Source organism: Giraffa tippelskirchi, chromosome 7 (assembly GCF_054371585.1).
Source record: "Giraffa tippelskirchi isolate mGirTip1 chromosome 7, T2T-mGirTip1v1.2.pri, whole genome shotgun sequence".
NCBI classification, from domain to species: domain Eukaryota; kingdom Metazoa; phylum Chordata; class Mammalia; order Artiodactyla; family Giraffidae; genus Giraffa; species Giraffa tippelskirchi.
This window is the reverse complement of record NC_137281.1, coordinates 149,751,487-149,771,126: the sequence shown is the minus strand read 5'-3', so window position 1 is coordinate 149,771,126 and position 19,640 is coordinate 149,751,487. Positions and strand designations below refer to the sequence as shown.

The following is a 19,640-nucleotide window of genomic DNA, read 5'->3' as shown; positions in this document are numbered from 1 at the left end:
GCCTTTTAATCTAATGAACCTTGGGCACCCTTTCATTTTCTCTAGCATGTACTGGCCTATGGTTTGAGCTGTCAGAATCAGAGCCTATCAATACTTTTTCTTTTCCACAATACACTAATCCCCTTTTCATAAATCAGTATCTGAATTTAAGTAGGAATAAACTAACATTAATTGAGTTCTTACAAAATATATTAAACCCTGGAGTAGGAAATGGCAACCCACTCCAGTATTCTTGCCTGGAAAACCCCATGGACAGAGGAGCCCTACAGTCCATGGGGTCACAAAGAGTTGGACAAAACTGAGTATACACACACACACACCCATAATAAGGCAGTTAAATCAATCTTTACAGAGAGGTTGAGGAAATCCTAGAACTATGATCTGAACCCAGTTCCAACTGACTTGATAACTTCTGCCAATTTCACTCTAACATAAACATTCTTGGAAAACAAATATGTTTTAATCTAAACAAAACAAAATCAATTGCTGAGAAGCAAAAAAGGAGCTCCTAAGTGGCCCTGTTACTCTGGATGAGAATAAAGCATATCATATGAAGAAAACACTGTGCCTGCCTGGCACCATACCCTGTAGAGTCTATAAAAAAAGGGGGGCAAAAGCAGAGGGCTCCTGATAAACATGGACACATAGATAAAATGGAAATAAGATTCTTCATGAAAAAACAACTATAAATTAACACACAAAGACTCAATGCAGAGATAGACAAAGTAGATCAAAGAAATAGAATGGTTCCCAGTCTAATGAACTCCATGATAATATTATGGAGGTTATTAATGTATCCATAGAAATGATGTGACAATCAGAAAGGCAGGCAGTCAGCAATGGAAGATGGAGGGGGTGAAGGGAGAGTCAGCAAAGTCAGCTCTGATGGACTTTCTCTCCCCACAGGAGACAGCATCTTGATGAGCAGAATGAGTATTCTGGCGCTATTGACATAGTGCAGAAAGACAGCAGCAATAAGCTATTTTAGCAGAAGAAAGCTACTCAAGAAGACTTAAACTCCTTTTCTGAATTCCAAGTTCACCAAGCAAATTTGTGATTAAAATTTAGCTTCTCTACAGAAAAAGAAAGTACAATTAAAGTACAAGTCATGCCAACAGGTGAGCTTAGGTCTATCTGAGATTCTACTTCTTACTATACTTTAGTAAAAGTACATTATAGTTTTATACATCAGTCTCTTGGAGCTTGACTAATGTGAGTCAATGCCTTGGAAGTGAAGTCACTCTTGCTGATGTACTGACCAAGACTGTTAATCAGAACAGTTGTTGGGACTCTGCAAGCCTGCTGAATGGGCCAAAGCCACAAGGAAGGCAGCATGATAAGGCATCCTATGGACATCCTGCATCTCCCAGCTGGCCTTTTAACTCGATGACTCTTATTTCCATGTGTACCTTCCATTCAGTCTGCAGGCTTCTGTGCGGTCATAGCACAGAAGAGAGGGAACTTACCTCAGTGCAGTAAAATAGAAAATGCACAGGAGGTGAAATTAAGAGATTTGAGTTCATTAAGTGACAGATTTGCCATTTCACTAACTGTGTGACATTAGAAAAGTCATATCTCCTCAAGCCTCAAAACCCACATCTGTAAAATGGGCAGTATAATGTTGCCAAAATAAAGTCCTTCAAATTTTGGTCCTTTTCAAAAAAAAAAAAGCTGCCATATAAAAATGTATGAAGATAGACAATTGAAATTCTCTTTTTCTCCAGGACAAACCCACAAAACTATCTCTCAGGACCACAGGATGCCAGTCTGGTGTTTGCCATCTGCCAGCAGAGTGACCTTGGGTAAGCTGAGAAACTCTGGGGGTATCTATTACTTTGTCTGTAAAAGAAAATATCACATCATAAGAAGGCTCTGCCAACTCTGAGGTGTCGAATCTAATGTAATCAGGATTTCAGTGTCCAGAATGAACTGTTCTCGTCTAATGCTCATATCACAGCCAACAGCTTTATCTCTGCTTTGCCTGAATTCAGCAAGGCTAATGCTAAGTCCACTTCCCTGATGGCTCAGCAGGTAAAGAATAAGCCTGCAATGCAGGGAACACAGGAGACGTGGGTTCAATCCCTGGGTCAAGAAGATTCCCTGGAGAAGGAAATGGCAACCCACTCTAGTATTCTTGCCTAGAAAATCCCATGGACAAAGGAGCCTGGGGTCATGTTGAATACAAATGATCAAGTAACACTAACTAACTAATGCTAAGTCACTTCAGTTATGTCTGACTCTTTGCGACCCTATGGACTGTAGCCCACCAGGCTCCTCTGTCTGTGAGATTTTTCCAGACAAGAATTCAGTAAAGCTCTCTTCAAGCCATGCCCTGTATGGTTCTCAGAGCAACTGTAAGAAAATTTAAGTCTGACCATGTTACATACTTTCTAAGAAGGCTTCCACTGAAAGATCCTTTCACTGCCTTCAGAATAAAAAAAAATATGTTCTTCTGGCTCATAAAGCTCCCTCTCGCCACAATCTGGCTTTTGCCTTCTTTTTCTCCTATCTCTCCTCCATACATACTTAGTGATTTAGTCTTATGAAATGATATTCTGCTACAGATGGTCCCCAGATATCTGCTGTTGATGCCTTGATAGGTGAGGAGAATTCTCTTTTGAGTTGACTGTGAAATATCTAGTTAGAAATGTTAGGTAAGCAGGCAGACTTGTGTGTCTGAGGCTCATGGGAAATTTCAGCTACAGAAATAAACTCTGAAGTCAGTCGAATAGACAAAAGTTGACCCCATGATGCAAGTGGAGGTGATCACCTAGGAAGCTGTGCAGAGAGCAAACAGTGACAGGCTGATGGCAGAATGCTGGTTAAACAAATACCAGCATTTAAAGACTTCACACGGTTTAGCCCAATTCATGAAACATTCTACAAGGTGAACACTGGACAAGGCAGAAAGGCTGTGGGAAGATCATCTTTCCATGTCAGTAACAACTGTACACAGAAGAGATAACCCATTTTTCAGAAAAAGAAACTGAGACTTTAAGAAGTTATAATCATTTGAGAAAGGTGGTCAGGCTGGTAAATGAGGAAACTGGGGCTTATATCCAAACATTTCTTTTTTTCAGCTTTAGCTCATCATCTTAAAATTACACTCTCCTGAATAAGCCTGATGACAAAATATCTGTCATCTCTTGCAGGCAATGCTAGAAGCAATATATTAAGTGAAGCTCAATATAAATAAAGAAATGATTATGATTGATAATAAAAGGACTATTACACTTTAATTAATGAATTGGTTGGATTTCCCAAGTGACACTCGTAATAAAGAATCCACCTGCCTTTGCAGGAAATGTAAGAGATGCAGGTTCGATCCCTGGGTCAGGAAGATCCTCTAGAGGAGGCAATGGCAACCTACTCCAGTATACTTACCTGGAGAATCCCATGGAGAGAGGAGCTTGATGGGCTACGGTCCACAGGGTCACAAAGAGTCGGACACAACTGAAGCGACTTAGCATATACACGCAATGAATTGGCTAATGGTGGTTCCTTAAGTTTAGTTAACTAAATGGTTTATTTGCAAGAAGTAAAATATTAAGGAGTTACAGCTAAAAGAAGAATGCTGTCACCCTCAGAGTCTGTGGGCAAGCAGTTCCCGTGGTCATTTAGTATAGAGTAAAGCTTAAAATTTCATTTGGCTGTAAACTTTCATTACCTGTAAAATGAAATAAGAGTCGTATTACATAATTAAAGGCAAGCCTTCATTATAAAAGTCACAATTCCACTTTTGATGGACATTAGAAATTTTCAATTAATCTGTCAGCCATACTCTAGCCAGACTTCCTCTTACACCAGACAGAAAGCCTGGTCAAATCTGTAATAATCACTCTGTCACCCAGCACATACCTTTGGCTAATGGAAACACCTTCAAATTTAATGTTGCTTAACTAATGTCTAACTAAAACAAGCTCCTTATGCAGTTTACATGCAGCAGGTGATATGGCTTATTCCCTTTCTTATTTATAGTCATTAAGTTTTCTAGCTCTGAAGTAGTTTCTAATTGAATTTGCTCATTATTATCATTTAGTGTCTAATGCAAGCTCTTGGGGACAAATACTGAAACTGCCAGAATGCAACGTGCAACATTTTGGTGGACTGTGGCGTGACTACCTTCTGCCACGTTCAGAGCCAAGTCCTGGAGGAAGCTCGTGGGCTTGGGATGGCTGCCCACCAACGGGTGTGTGTGTGTGGTCTTGGTCTGTCCAAAAATGTTGTTCCCCCAGACACTCCTGCATCATTCTATTGCTAGATGAAGACTTAGAAGTAAATAAGAGCCAGATGCCATCAGTTCTTTAAAAAAAGATAATTCGCACAGAGAGTAACACGAGAAAACAAAACACAATTAGCCTCTCTGACAACCTGGAGTGTTGAAAGGAGGCCACAGCACATACATCCAGGGACGCCCTGCGTTTCTGCAGAGATCAAGGTAAGATGTAAGATGTACAAAGTAAGATGTAACAACACTTGCATCACTTCCTCGAAATCCTGGTCAGCTTCTCACCCTCTGTTCCACCTTCCAAACCAAAGTAAGCGTTGATGCTTTTCCACTGAGGTAAAGGGTTCATTCCCTTCCATCAGACCTTGCCACTTACTGTTAAAAGAGTAGAGAGGGCAGAGGAAAAAGGCCTCTAGAACTTGGGAAGGGAATTCTGCCCTAGAACTCTTCAGTATGGATGGAAAATAAGGATTCCCAGATTTCTAAGCTGAAAACACTGCATATCCTTCCTTCTGCTGTGAAATCCACAGTGGCCACTGCCAATTGGTAAGTGTAGCCTGGTTATCCTGGTGGGGGACACCGATTCCCAGTGTTTTTCTATACAAGCAAATGCTTTGTCACCACCTGTTAGAAGGAAAGAATGAAGAACTGTCTGTGTTCTGAATCCCCAAGACATGGAGTGATGTTCATTCAAGCAAAAGGGGTCAGATGAACCAGTGAGAGATGATCCATTCAAACACAGCCACAAAAATCAGATGGTTTCCTCTAGAAAAGCAAGCCTAGAGAAGCTTCCAAATCTAAAATCGTAATTCAGAGGCCAAAGCAGGGCTCTGAGGATTCCAAAATGCAATGGTATGTCAGAAAGTACACATGAGCTTCTTCTGGACATTAAAAATACCTGCATTAACAAACACTCCTTCCCACATCTACCCTCAAATTCAGAGACTCCAGGCCACCAAAGTTAGGCAAAAGGACAACCTCAGAAAAGAAGGGTGGCAGAAGTCGTCCAAGAGCCATCACCTCACTTCTTTCCTGACAACAGAATCCTGGTTTGTTCAGGCAGAGGTGGAGGGCCCTTGTTCTCAGAGAAAGTAGGCCCCTACTTCCCCATCCCCCTGAGAAGATGAGGCATGGTTGGTGCAAATCAGGCAGAGTAATTGCATCCCCTCCTCCAATTATTAGTCTTGGGATGAGCAGGTGGGCTCATCAGATATGAGAGGTTTGCCATGGAGGACCACTAATGCCTCACTCAGAGAAAGCTGTTGTCCTCCTTCCTTCCTCCAGCCTGGAATGAGGATGCGGTGCCTGGATGTGCAGGAGCCATGCTGAGCCCATGAGGCAACAAACCTGAGGCTAAAAGTCAACATACAATGGAATGGACTGAAAAAAAATGTATTTCCTAATGGCCTTGTCAGACTGTGGGAGCAGCCCTGGACTGCCTAGCTTGGAATTCATGGATACGTAAGAAAAAAGCATCCTTATTTGTCCAAACCACCATTTTGCTACCACTTGTAGCTGGAGGCATTTCTAAATTTATACAGGAAGAAAGCAGAAAGAAGCAAAGGTCCTGGCAGAAGGAAATGATGAAAAAAGGACAATGCCTGCCTCTTGTGTTAAGCCAGATGGGAATGGAAGAAGTGAGGATCTAACGGAGAATTCCTGACTGAGAACGGGGTCTGGGGAGGAGAGTGGAGGCTTGGTCTCTGCCAGCAGACTCCAGGAGAGGGACGGACAGGATGTAATAAGCGCATCGCGGTGCTACTGCCACTGCACGTCTTTTAACTTCTGATCTGTATTCACAGTCGACAGGGCTTTGGCTCTCTGGCTGCACTGCTTTCGCTTCTTCCGCGGGACCGTTAGCCCCGTGAGCATGGCACAGTCCATGCTGATTCCACCCAGCACGTTGCTTTACTCAGAGCTCCTTCATCCATCTGCCTTCTCATTCTCCTGATACGATGCCTGGGTGTTTCTGGCTCTGACTTAAAAGCCCACCCACGGTGTTAAAATGAAAAATAAACCCACAAAGTACATAAACAAAAATCAAAGAAGGAGAAAGCCATAGGAAGGACAGAAGAAGAGGCAAAGGGTGTTTCTTTTGGCCCCTGTCTTCCAGCTACCCTCCGCATCAATGTGGGAGACCCGGGTTCGATCCCTGGGTCAGGAAGAACCCCGGAGAAGGGCATGGCAACCCACTCCAGGATTCTTGCCTGGAGAATCCCATGGACAGAGGAGCCTGGCGGGCTGCAGTCCACGGGGTTGGAAGAGTTGGACACGACTTGGCAACTAAGCCACCGTCACCACCATGTAAGCGTCAGCAACTGTCGTTGCTGAGGTGTGTTGTGGATGTGGCTTCTTACTGCTATTATTGTGGTGATGGCGACAGAAGACAGACAGATCCTTCCCGAATCCTTAATCCTTAAAAATCAAGAAGTTCATTCGGTTCTTCAAGGTGACGCAGAAGCATGGCTTTTCCTGGCCTCTTTAGCTTCCCTTGTGAGAGATGGTACCTCCCACCCCCTCAGTGACAGACACATCAGAGCAATCCTCAGAGATGGCGGGATTAGGGGGATGGTCTGAGGCGGGGGGGAGCGGGGGGGGTACTGCTACACTCAGGTCTACACTCAGGTCACTTCACAAAGGGACCCATCCCCCCCCTTTCCCAGCAGACTGCCTACCAGCCCTTAAGCAGCCTCTAGTGTCTTAACTGTTGGATAATAGTGCCCCTCCTCAGGGGACACAGGCTGCTCCGGAATGGAAAGAGTTTCAGTGATTAAGCGCTCAGCTGTCGTTTATAGCTAAGACTGGATTTCCAAAATTAATTTGAAAATGTTCCTAACCTTATGCCCTTTTCTACTGCATCCTGGTCAGTCCTTTCCCTCTCTCTCCTGGGGGTCGAGATGGGTGGGTGTTGGGAGCAAAGCTCTCCCAGGCTGTGGCTACACCTCCAAGCCTCAAGGCTCTCCCTACAGTCTGAATGAGGGCACTCACCATCTGCAAAGAACACAGGCTGGGTCAGCTCTACAGGATGCCTGCAATGGGCCAGGCAGAGTTTTTGGGCTCATCCCAGGGGTGTAGGCAAAGGTACAGACTAGCGCCGATCAGTAGTGCCCTACAGTGCCCTTGAGAAATGCACTGGCACCCTGGGTACTAATGGGACAATTCAGCTCCCAGATCCCAAACCACGCCAGCAGATCTTTAGGAACCAAAAGACATTTCCCTAGGGACTAACTAGGCAATACCACAGATGCTCAATGCATTAAGGGATGAAGCGAAGCAGGGAGAGGGAAGCGGGCAAGGGAAGGAAGGGGAAACCTACCAACTGGTATATTGCACCAAAAAGCAAATTAGCTCAACTGTGCCTGCAGTATCCACAGGCACCATGACCGACCCCCTGCTACACCACACACAGCAACTCCCAGGCACTTTCCCATCCCCTTTCTGTTTTACTTTGGTTTTCTTTCAGCTGTTTTACTTTTCTCCAGAGCGCTTAACTGACAAAAACACACACGTATTTTAATGTATTCTGCTTAGAATTTAACTAGATTGCCCTGGGGGCAAGAAATTTATTAGATTTTTTTCTCTGTGTCCCTAGAAGGATACCTAGAACATACTATGTGCTTAATAAGTGAATAAAAAAGGTAATTATGTAAAGCACTGTGCACGATGCCTGACACATAGCACGTGCCCGACAAAATGATGGCTAACATTACCATACCCCATCTAGTTCTTGCAACAATCAAGTCAGGCGACTGTAATTATCTGACTCTACAAATGAAAAAAATAAGGCTCAGAGAACATAAATAACTTGACCTAGGTGACAACAGCTGGCGAATGGCAGACATAGGTTTCCAACCAAGTTTTGCCTGCCTCCAAAGTCTACAGTCTACTTGCCATGCCATATCAATCTATCATGCCAAAGCCATACCTGCCTTTCAGCTCCATCCTGAATTCAAGGATGGCCAAGCTAAGCACAAAACAGAACATGATGATAGGAACTGAAAACTCGAGTAAGCAAATTTCAAAGTGAGGTTGTGGATCCTTCAGATTAAGATATGTGTGTATACAGTAAACATCTGTGGATATAGCAGTATAGCAGATGGGGAAGGCAGAAAGCACTTCAGTTTACTTCCTGGGAGGAATCTGCACTGTTCCACTGAAGTGAAGTGAAACAGCCACATAAAGTAGGATCATTCTCAGATTGGGTGTTGGAAGTTCTGGATCCAGTTCACAGCCTTCCTACCGTCTAGCTGTGATGCCTTGGGAAAGTCAATTTCCCTCTCTAGACTATGGTTTCTTTTCTGAAAAAGAAGCAGACAGGAAGACTGCTAATGCAACCCTTCCCATTCTAACACACTTACTTCTTTGGTGTTACATGGGTAAATAAACTCAAGGCTATGAAAAGCCAACCCCTAACATAAAATGAATACATAACTCTCCCCTAGAGAGGGGCAAAAGGATTCACTGATCCACTGGGAAGCTTTGGCCTCTCCCATATGCCTCTGTGCTGTCTCTTGGGTCATGGTGGTACTCCCGAACCAAGCCTTCACAATTGCCATTCCTTATACTCTGCTCAGTACATCATGAGAAACACTGGGCTGGAAGAAACACAAGCTGGAATCAAGATTGCTGAGAGAAATATCAATAACCTCAGATATGCAGATGACACCACCCTTATGGCAGAAAGTGAAGAAGAACTAAAGAGCCTCTTGGTGAAAGTGAAAGAGGACAGTGAAAAAGTTGGCTTAAAGCTCAACGTTCAGAAAACTAAGATCATGGCATCTGGTCCCATCACTTCATGGCAAACAGATGGGGAAACAGTGGAAACAGTGTCAGACTTTATTTTTTTGGGCTCCAAAATCACTGCTGATGGTGACTGCAGCCATGAAATTAAAAGATGCTTACTGCTTGGAAGGAAGGTTATGGCCAACCTAGACAGCATATTTAAAAGCAGAGACATTACTTTGCCAACAAAAGTCCGTCTAGTCAAGGCTATGGTTTTTCTAGTAGTCATGTATGGATGTGAGAGTTGGATGGTGAAGAAAGCTGAGCGCCAAAGAATTGATGCTTTTGAAATGTGGCGTTGGAGAAGACTCTTGAGAGTCCCTTGGACTGCAAGGAGATCCAATCAATCCATCTTAAAGGAGATCAATCCTGGGTGTTCATTGGAAGGACTGATGTTGAAGCTGAAACTCCAATACTTTGGGCACCTCATGCGAAGGGTTGACTCATTGGAAAAGACCCTAATGCTGGGTAGGATTGGGGGCAGGAGGAGAAGGGGATGACAGAGGATGAGATGGTTGGATGGCATCACTGACTCGATGGACATGGGTTTGGGTAGACTCTGGGCGTTGGTGATGGACAGAGAGGCCTGGTGTGCTGCAATTCATGGGGTCGCAAAGAGTCGGACATGACTGAGTGACTGAACTGAACTGAACTGATACTCTGCTCTGTCTTGACCAAAATTAATCACTCCTATAGGTCTCTGACCTTGAATTCTGCTTGTCTCCAAGTCTTACTACAGACACCAAAAGTGGAACATAGCCCCTTGGTCAGTTTCTCCTGGGAATTAGCCAACTATAGTGAGACCTTGTTGCTCTCAGACCCAGTGGTTATTTCCCACTGCTTGTCCAACATCACCTCCAAAGATTCTGCTTATTCTTGCTTGCCTTTTTTACCCTAGAAAAGAAAACCTCTTTTTTTGTTTTATTTGATTTTCCAGTGCTTTCAGACCTTACTGTCATAGCATTCTCGCTATTGAACAGTGCATTTCCCTCCCTTGCAATAATCCTTTTGAACAAAAGTCTCTCCTTAGTAAGCCTTGATGTATTTATTTTTTTGACATCTCAACTGCTATGAATATACAACTTTCTAAATATATCTCAAATTCCCTCACTTCCCTTCACATTCACAGCCACTGCCCTAGCCCAAATTTAGCTCACCACCGACTCTTTCCTGGAGAATGAAAACTTTAGCATCGATCCTTATTCCCCTCCAATCCACTCTCCATCCCACAGCCAAAGTGATCTTTAAAAGATAAGTCATGGTCACGTTACTTCTCTGCTTACCGCTATTCAACAATATGCCTTTAGGATAAAGTTTAAATCAGCAGTAGTAGCAGTAGTAGTAGTGTTAGACCAGGCTTCCCAGGTAGCTCAGCTGGTAAAGAATCTGCCTGCAAGGCAGGAAACCTCAGTTTGATTCCTGGGTTGAGAAGATTCCCTGGAGAAGGGATAGGCTACCCACTTCAGTATCCTTGCTTGGGCTTCCCTAGTGGCTGTTGGTAAAGAATCCGCCAGCAATGCAGGAAACCTGGGTTCGATCCCTGGGTTGGGAAGATTTCCTGGAGGAAGGCATGGCAACCCACTCTATGGGGTTCATGGGGTCGAAAACAGTCAGACACAACTGAGCAACTGGGCAAAGCATAGCAAGTTAGTCATTCAGTCATGTCCGGCTCTTTGCAAGCCCTGGACTGACTGTACAGGCCAGGCTCCTCTGTCCGTGGAATTCTCCTGGAAAGAATACTAGACTGGGTAGCCATTTCCTCTGCCAGAGGATCTTCCTGACCAAGGGATCAAACCCAGGTCTCCTGCATTGCAGGCAGATTCTTTACTATCTGAGCCACCAGGGAACCATATGACAATGCCCCTGACTTCCCCTCCACTCTCCCTCTCTGCGCTCCAACCCCACCAACCCAGCTTCTGTTCCTTAAACTCTAACTTGACATTCTCCTTTTCAGCCCTCAGGCTAGCAATAACCTTCTGCCTGGAAGACTACATCTACCTCTGCCTGGCTGCCTCTTGCTTATCTCTCAAATACCAGCTCAAGCATCAAGACTTCAGGAAAATATTTCTGCTCCCAACCCCCAACTAGGGCAGGCTTTTCACACTTCTCAAGTTTAAGAAAGCTTGAAATTCTAGGTTTAGTTGATGATTATTTGATGTCTCTCTTCTATCTCCAGAACACAAGTTCTATGAGGCCAAGAACTGGTCAATTTTTGCCTACCACTGTCCCACTCAGAGGCTGTCAGATTCTCTCTGGCACATTGTAGACACTAAGTAATATATGAATGAATATCATTTTAAATGATGGTGTGAAAAACAGTATGATATGTAAGAGCTCTCTTTATATATCATGATACAATCTTGAAATGGTGCATCTTTGGAATTAATGACTTTTCCCAGTTTTACTTAGATATAAGTGACATATATCACTGTAGGAATAACAGCATAATGAATTTAATTACATGCATTGTGAAATGATCACAGTAAGTTAACATTTGTCATGTTATATAGATACTCTCCCCAAAAAGAAAAAGTGTTTTTTCCCTGGTTATGAGAAATCTTAAGATCTACTATCTTCATTTTCAAATATACCATACGGCAGCATTAACTGTTGTTGTTCAGTCACCAAGTCGTATCCGATTCTTTGCAACTACATGGACTGCAGCACGCCAGGCTTCTCTGTCCATCACTATCTCCCTAAGTTTCCTCAAACTCATGTCCCTTGAGTCAGTGATGCCATCTAACCATCTCATCCTCTGTCACCCCCTTCTCCTCTTGCCCTCAATTTTTCCCAGCATCAGAGTCTTTTTAAATGAGTTGGCTCTTTGCATCAGGTGGCCAAAGTATTGGACCTTCCAATGAATATTCAGGACTGATTTCCTTTAGGATGGAGTGGTTGGATCTCCTTGCAGTCCAAGGGACTCTCAAGAGTCTTCTCCAGCACTACAGTTCAAAAGCATCAATTCTTTAGCACTCAGCCTTCTTTACGGTCCATCTCTCACATCCAGACATGACTACTAGAAAAACCATAGCTCTGATGTATTAACTATAGTCAGGTTAAAATAACTTTATTTTGATTCTGCATCTATGACTATTTTATCAGCCAAGCAATACCAAATAAGTGAACTAGTAAACTGGAAAGGGTGTGTGTGTGCTTCATTGATCTTTACAGATGTAGATGTGTATTATTTGAGTCTCTTTTAATATTTTACACTAATACCCTAATCCTAACCTAGCATAAGTCTTTCTGCCACTTTAGAGAAAAGTCTTACCATACTCAATGTTTCTGGGAGTAGAGAAATTGGAGTTCTGTTCTGACTCAGATCTAGGCCCATTTACTTCCTCTCTCCACCTCCAATCCATCCTAAATAAAATCTTAAACAAGATCATTCTTAAATAAGATCTTCAATAAGACCATTCATGCAACAGTAAAAATGAGATCTTTGTTGTATGGGCTTTATGTCCAATCTGTCTTCCTGGAAGCAGTCACCTATTATCTTGGTGACCTTGAGCTTCCTGAAGACTAGAGACATCTTTTACCCTCTGCATCCTTTGCTCTTAACCTAGTGGCTGTCATGTGATAGAGTCTCAATCAATATTTGCTGAATGATAGTAAACCACAGTGGTAATAGGTGGTTTTCTGCTAACGTTCTACGGCACTAGCCTTAACCACACAATATCCCTTCCACTCCCCACCCCACCCAAATCAATATCTCCTTTCCTTCACATGCACAGTGTCCTAATGTCACATAGCTGACTTAGGGCAACAAGCTCCTGATGAAATTCTGGCCAGGAAATTTTCTCTTTGGAGAGAATACAAGTTATTAAGCCTCATCAATTTAATGAGTCTCTTTGTTACCACTGACCATCTAGCTCTTCTAGCACTGACTGATGCCTTGACATTGGCAAATTTTGCTTGCATAATCCTGCTCCTTCTTTAGAAAACTATATTTGAAATAAACACCTAAACTAGGTTTTCTACAGGCACTTTTTGGCTTTAAGCATGAAATCTAAGCCTAGAGCAAGACGATGTGCACAGGAGGGAGAATATATGGATTAAAAAAAGATCCCTCAAGTCTTTGAATGGAAAGATTGAGGGTACTTGTGCCTTGAATCTGCCATTATCAACAAGCATGTGTTGAGCACAGTATACACCATGCCCTGGGCAGTGGAGAAGGCATGGTCTGGCCTTCCCAGAGCACGTTATCTAATGTGCAAAATGGAGTATGTATTTCAAGAAATAAATACCAACCAAAAGCAGAAGGTCAGATACAAAAGAAACGAAATTAAAAGGTCCAGGATACCAAGCATTAAGAGCAGAGCAGTACCAGCAACAGTAGCCTGAATGCCAGAACCCTAAGCAGCACACGTTCAGAGCCCTGATGAAACCTCAAGCACGAAAAGAATTCCAGACATAAAAAAGTAAACCGGCACAGATCACAAGAGCATAAATTCAGTGATTCTGAATTTTAAAACTAAAAACAAAAATGAGATTCAATCATTTCTTACTATTCCTAGAGAGTCCACACATCTGAGCACCTTACCCCATCCTGGTCTTCATCATGTTCTGTAGAACCACATTCAAAGTGAAAAGTGAAAGTGTTAGTTCCTCAGTCATGTCAGACTCTTTGCGACCCCATGGACTGTAGCCTGCCAGGCTCCTCTGTCCATGGAATTCTCCAGGCGAGAATATTGGAATGGGTAATTACTCCCTTCTTCAGGGGATCTTCATGACCCAGGGATCAAAACCAAGTCTCCCACATTGCAGGCAGATTCCTTACCATCTGAGTCACCAGGGAAGTTCAGAACCACCCTTAAAGCAAGTATCAAATCTTACTGCCTCACCTCTAGGGCTGAAGCTGATGGTTTTCCCGAACTGACCTTGCTAGGTCTCAGGCTTCTTCTCCTTAAGTCCTTCTGCAATAAAGGTTATTAAATAAATATTATCTTGCCAAGAAAATATTCCCTGGGTAGCTTCTGGTCCAAGGAGAATGTGGAGACCATGGAGCAGACTCAAATCTAATTTCAAAACCTGTGGCTGCGTCCAGTCATTTCACAGCTCAGAGGAGAGCCACCCCAACCTAGCTACAGATCCGTAATTATAAAATTTAAATGCTGTTTATTGTAAGCCACTATATTCTGAACTGACTTGTTAACAACTTTATTGAGGCAAGAGCTGGCAAATATAGCTACTGTGAAGTCATTAAAAAAATATTTTTAAGATTTTTTTAACAATTTGAGACAGAAGTTGTAATGCTAAATTGAAATTATGATATAATTTTGAAATTATGATATAATTGAATTTATGGATGCTAACTGAAAAACTGAGGATAGAAAATTACCTTTAAAATGACATTAAGTGAAACCCCTGACAGTCCACTGGTTAAGGCTTTGCTTCTTTCACTGCCGAGGACCCAGGCTTTGAGCCTCAGTCTAGGAACTAAGATTCCACAAGCCACATGGCCAAAAAAATTCAAAGTTAAAATTAATTAAATAAAATGATGTTAAAATATATTTTATATACATTGCCCAAAGGAATAAAATAAAGTATACCAATCTGTTAACCATGACCATTTTTTAGTTGGTATAGCTATGCCTGATTTTACTTTTTATTATCTGTCATAAAATAGGTACTCAATATTGGCTAAGTGAAAAATTGAACAAGTAAATTTCCATATATTCACGTTTTCTACAGTGAACGTATACAGCTTTTGTAATCAGAAAAGTGTTTATTTTTTAAAAATGGAGATCCACCACCTAGCACACTGGTGATAATCCAGTGGGGACAATTCTTTATGAGGCTTCTTCCCAATAGTGGTAAACACTCCTAACGGAACTATAACCTAGAGCTGGTTTATTGATTGGCATTTTATAAAGAGAGAATAAGAGTTCTACCAAAGTCAAGGTTCATTTTATCAACTGTCCCAGCAGATCCCCCAGGAACACTTCTCTATAGTCAAAAGAAACGGGGTAGGTCAAGCGAGTCATACACAGAGGAAACAAAGGACCGGTGTTCTGAAGGGATTGAGGGCAAGGAAAGCAGGAAGGTGAAAGGAAAGTGAGCAAGAAGTGAGGGAACTGAAGGAACAAAGGAAGAAAGGGGAGAAGGAAAATTACAAAGGAACCATTCTAATCAGCTTCACCATGAGAACACATGACTTCACCATCACACCACTGCCCATCTCCATTTATAGACCGTCCCGAGGCAAAGCCAACATGAGGCGGAAAGGACCTCTTCTGCAGCAGCCAAGTCAGATCCTCAAGTAGGGACTGATACCCCCAGTGCACTGCTCTGCGTTCCCCACGAACATCTTAGCCATTTGGTTTTGCAGAGTCATGGTTCCCTCTTGCCGAGACCCCTTCTCATTATCACAGTTCAAAAGGAGAAGCCTTTCAGGCTAGACAACGTGCTTGCAGAGGCCTTGGGTGACTTTCCTCCCTTCCGCCTCTGGCACCTGTCTAGGCAACCCCTAGGTGCCAGTCCACGTTTTATGGCAGCCCCCATGCCAACCATTCTGAATAAACAAGGGTCAATTTCATCCCTCTGGGAGGGAGCTGTCTATTAAAAGGTAGACATGATTGCTGGCCTTCCCCTGTGGCTCAGCGGTTAAAGAATCTATCTGCAATGCAGATGTGGGTTTGATCCCTGAGTCAGGAAGATTCCCTGGAGGAGGGCATGGCTATTCACGCCAGTATTCTTGCCTGGAGAATCGCATGGACTGAGGAGCCTGGTGGGCTACAGTCCACAGGATCACCCAGAGTCAGGTAAGACTGAAGTGACTGAGCATGCACGCGTTGCTGTATCAAGCCTAAAAGATGGAGAGACAAGGGAAGGAAGGACTGTGAGACTGATCAGGAAGAAATGAAGAAACGGGAATAAAGGAGAAAAGGAGGGTAAGGGTAAGGGCGACAGAGGAGGGCAAGGGAAAAGAGAGTGGGAGGCAGCAAAAGGGCATCACCCACCAGGACCTCTTCTCACCAAGACAGCTGCAAGGTCAGCACACTGTTTGAGGTGGCAGAAGTGCCTGCCCAGCATGCCCGAGCCTGCTTCTCTGCCTATCAGAACTTCATTCTTTCCACACCCATCAGTCCACTTTAATCCAACACTGACTCTTGCCTCAAGCTTATAGGGGGAAGACACTAGGCCCCAGTCTAAGAGAGCTGTTAGATGGTTCTCCTCCAGGTGCGTCTCCACCTCGGCCCACCAGAAAATCCCAACCTGTGTGCATCTGAGGGTAGAGGGGAGGAATAGTCAGGCCCCAAGTTTCTCGACATTTGTCAGATAGTAAGCCAGAATTCTAGGTTCCGTAGAGTAACAGGGTTAGACCCACTCATGTAAGTGTTCATTCAGCCTTTCCTCCACAAACACAGCCCGAGCTTCTTTTCTATCCTTGGCAGTGGGATACTTGATACATGCATGATAGCAGGGGACAGATAAACAAGACAAAATACAGAGAGGTCCAGGTTTACGGCTGAAAAGCGAAGTGTGTCTGTACATGTGTGTGCATGCGTGGGTATGAATGTAGGTGTGAATTTGGGGACATGGTGGCCCTGGATTTACTGTCATATGGCAAAGCCTATCTCACTGGTCCCAAGCGTATAGATTTTGTGCTTTTTTGGACCAGAGGAACTTAAAGAGTTCCTCTCCTTTACTTAGGAATCAAGAATGTAGGCAAGAGCATGTGGAAGATGCTGATGACGCTTCTAAATCCTGAATTTTACTTCAAACGCACAGCTTCCAGTTCTGCTTATTCCTTAGATTCACCTCCTGAAAGCCCTGAAATAGAGGACAGACAGGGCTGGAAGATAAACAAGGATCTCTCCATTTCCCACAGCTCTATTCCTTCCTGGGATACCAGACCCCACCTTTAAGACCTCCTATTTTAAGGAACGGAAAACTAGAATAGAAAATCTGATACAATGGGTTTTAAAAGTGCTACCTTCACTACTCACTAATTTTGTGACTACAAAGTTATTTAAAGAGATTAAAGTTATTTAATCTTTCTGAGCCTTAGTTTAATCATCTAATCAATTCAGTCGCTCAGTCATGTCCAACTCTTTGCGACCCCACAGACTGCAGCACACCAGGCCTCCCTGTCCATCGCCAACTCCCGGAATTTACTCAAACTCATGTCCATTGAGTTGGTGATGCCACAAACTTCATAAACTTATCCTAAAATTTGAATGAGACTAATATTCCTCCTAAACACTTAGAAAGTTACAAGAGTTGTGCTAAATTTTTTACACAACCATCTTCTTAAAGCCTCACAAAAACCTCAAATAAGTTTGTTTTACAGATCAGAAAGCAGAGGTTCAAAGAGGTTAAAAACACAGCAACTAAAATAAATAAATTTATAAAAAAAAAAAAAATCAGTGATGTAACTGGGATTCCTATCAGCTCTGTTGGACATCAAAGCCTCTGTACCTTAAGCATCAAGTTATACCTGGTGTATAATAGATACTCAATAAATGTGAATTACCTTTTCATACCCCCTTATGTGTGCATGTCAATGAGTTTGATAATCTTGGTACAACCCTACACTTCTCCAAAGATGTCTTTCAGTAGTTTCCCCATTCTTGGAGATGACCAGGAATCTGAATATTTAGAGCATTTCTTTAAGCGTTGCTTTTTAAACAGATGTGTTGATAATGCATGGTTTGGGTAATGAGATTTTCCAGGCCATAAGTTGCTAATTGTGAATTAACTGCCTAGCCTATTTGCAATAAATAAAGGGACTATTACATGTAAAAAAAGGAAAAATCACAAAGGACCTACTGAGCTCATGCAAAAAGGTTCTGAGCTGAGTTGCACAAGGATCCAGCTGTCAGACCACCCCAAAGGCACAAAGCTAGAGTATCTCCTGACGTTGTTTTAGGACAGAGAACTCTGGTCTAGGATTTAAAATATTGAGTTACAATTCCATCATGACTACTTGTGTGACTTTGAACCATTAAGATACATAACCATGTGAACTTTAGTTCTTCCTTTTAAATTATCAGCACAAGAATATATAACTTTTATGTTTCTGACCAACTCTAGAATCCAATGATTCTATATCAGCTGATATTTGGCAAAACTATGCTTTCCCTGTCAAGTGATGCCCTGAGATGGTCCTAATCCTAAAGATAAATGCAGCCTTGCTTTTGAAATAATTGATTTAACCACACTCAGTCTAGGACTGTTTTGAGTGAAAAGATTAAGAAGTAAATGTGATGCTGCCTATTGTGGGCTCAAGATATCTTTATCAGGATACGAAACTGCCACCAGTCCTCAGAAATATATCAGCGAATCCCACTGGCCTCCCAAATCCATATTCCATATGATGTCACAATGTTCAATAATCGTATGGGTTATTACATTAGTAACAAGTGCTTGCTGCTTAAAGGGACAGAACACCACAAATATCTCTGGTCCTGGGAGTCGTCCTTTCATTTACAGCCCCTTCTCACCTTCCTCCATTCTCTTCAATGACCTCTGGATTATGGAGGAACTCAACATTTAGGTTCTCAACATTTAAGAACTCAACATTTTAGGAACTCACAACATTTTAGGAATCAGTGAACTAAAATGGATGGGAATGAGCAAATTTAATTCAGGTGACCATCTCTACTACTGTGGACAAGAATCCCTCAGAAGAAATGGAGTAGCCCTCACAGTCAACAAAAGAGTCCAAAATGCAGTACTTGGATCCAGTCTCAAAAATGACAGAATGCTCTTGGTTGGTTTCCAAGGCAAACCACTCAACATCACAGTAATCCAAGTCAATGCCCCAATCACTAATGCCAAAGAAGTTGAAGTTGAATGGTTCTATGGATACCTATAAGACCTTCTAGAACTAACACCAAAAACAGATGTTGTTTTCATTATGGGGGATTGGAATTCAAAAGTAGGAAGTCAAGAAATACCCAGAGTAACAGGCAAGTTTGGCCTTGGAGTACAAAATGTGGGGGAAAGGCTAACAGAGTTTTGTCAAGAGAATGCACTGGTCATAGCAAACACCCTCTTCCAACAACACAAGAGACAACTCTACACATGGACATCACCAGACAGTCAATACCGAAATCAGACTGATTTTGTTCTTTGTAGCCCAAGATGGAGAAGCTCTATACAGTCAGAAAAAACAAGACCTGGAGCTGACTGTAGCTCAGATCATGAGCTTATTGCAAAATTCAAGCTTAAAATGAAGACAGCAGGGAAAATCACTATACCATTCAAGGATGACCTAAATCAAATCCCTTATGATTTTACAGTGGAGGTAATGAAAAGCTTCAAAAGATCAGATCTGATAGAATGCCTGGAGAACTATGGACAGAGGTTTATAACACAGTACAGGAGGCAGTGACCAAAACCATCCTCAAGAAAAAGAAATGCAAGAAGGCAAAGTGGTTGTCTGAGAGAGCCTTACAAAACCACAACAGATGAGGACTAGTTCAAGAAACGAATAATGTTTATCCTGAGAATGACTGACCACCTTTCACTGGAAAACTGACAGTCCTCTTTAACTATCTTAAGGTCTACTATAGAAGAGGACTTACGTTTCATAACTCATATTTAACCCAGGTGTTCATGGCACAGTAAGCACCAAGCAAATATTAACTGAGAGATTAAATCCTGTATAGTTCCCAAAGCT

The 19,640-nt window shown here is 42.7% G+C and overlaps 1 protein-coding gene and 1 long non-coding RNA gene across 5 annotated transcripts in view; both read right to left on the bottom strand.

The window, feature by feature from the left end:
• NRXN3 (neurexin 3) overlaps window positions 1-19,640 on the bottom strand; it is a 1,799,700-nt gene that overhangs the window by 1,174,990 nt on the left and 605,070 nt on the right. The gene's annotated exons all lie outside the window — the stretch shown is intronic.
• LOC145513653 (uncharacterized) lies at window positions 3,508-13,927 on the bottom strand. Its single transcript, XR_014059622.1, has 2 exons — window positions 13,855-13,927; window positions 3,508-3,667 (listed from the first exon to the last, which is right to left on the bottom strand). It is a non-coding gene; the product is annotated as an uncharacterized LOC145513653 (long non-coding RNA).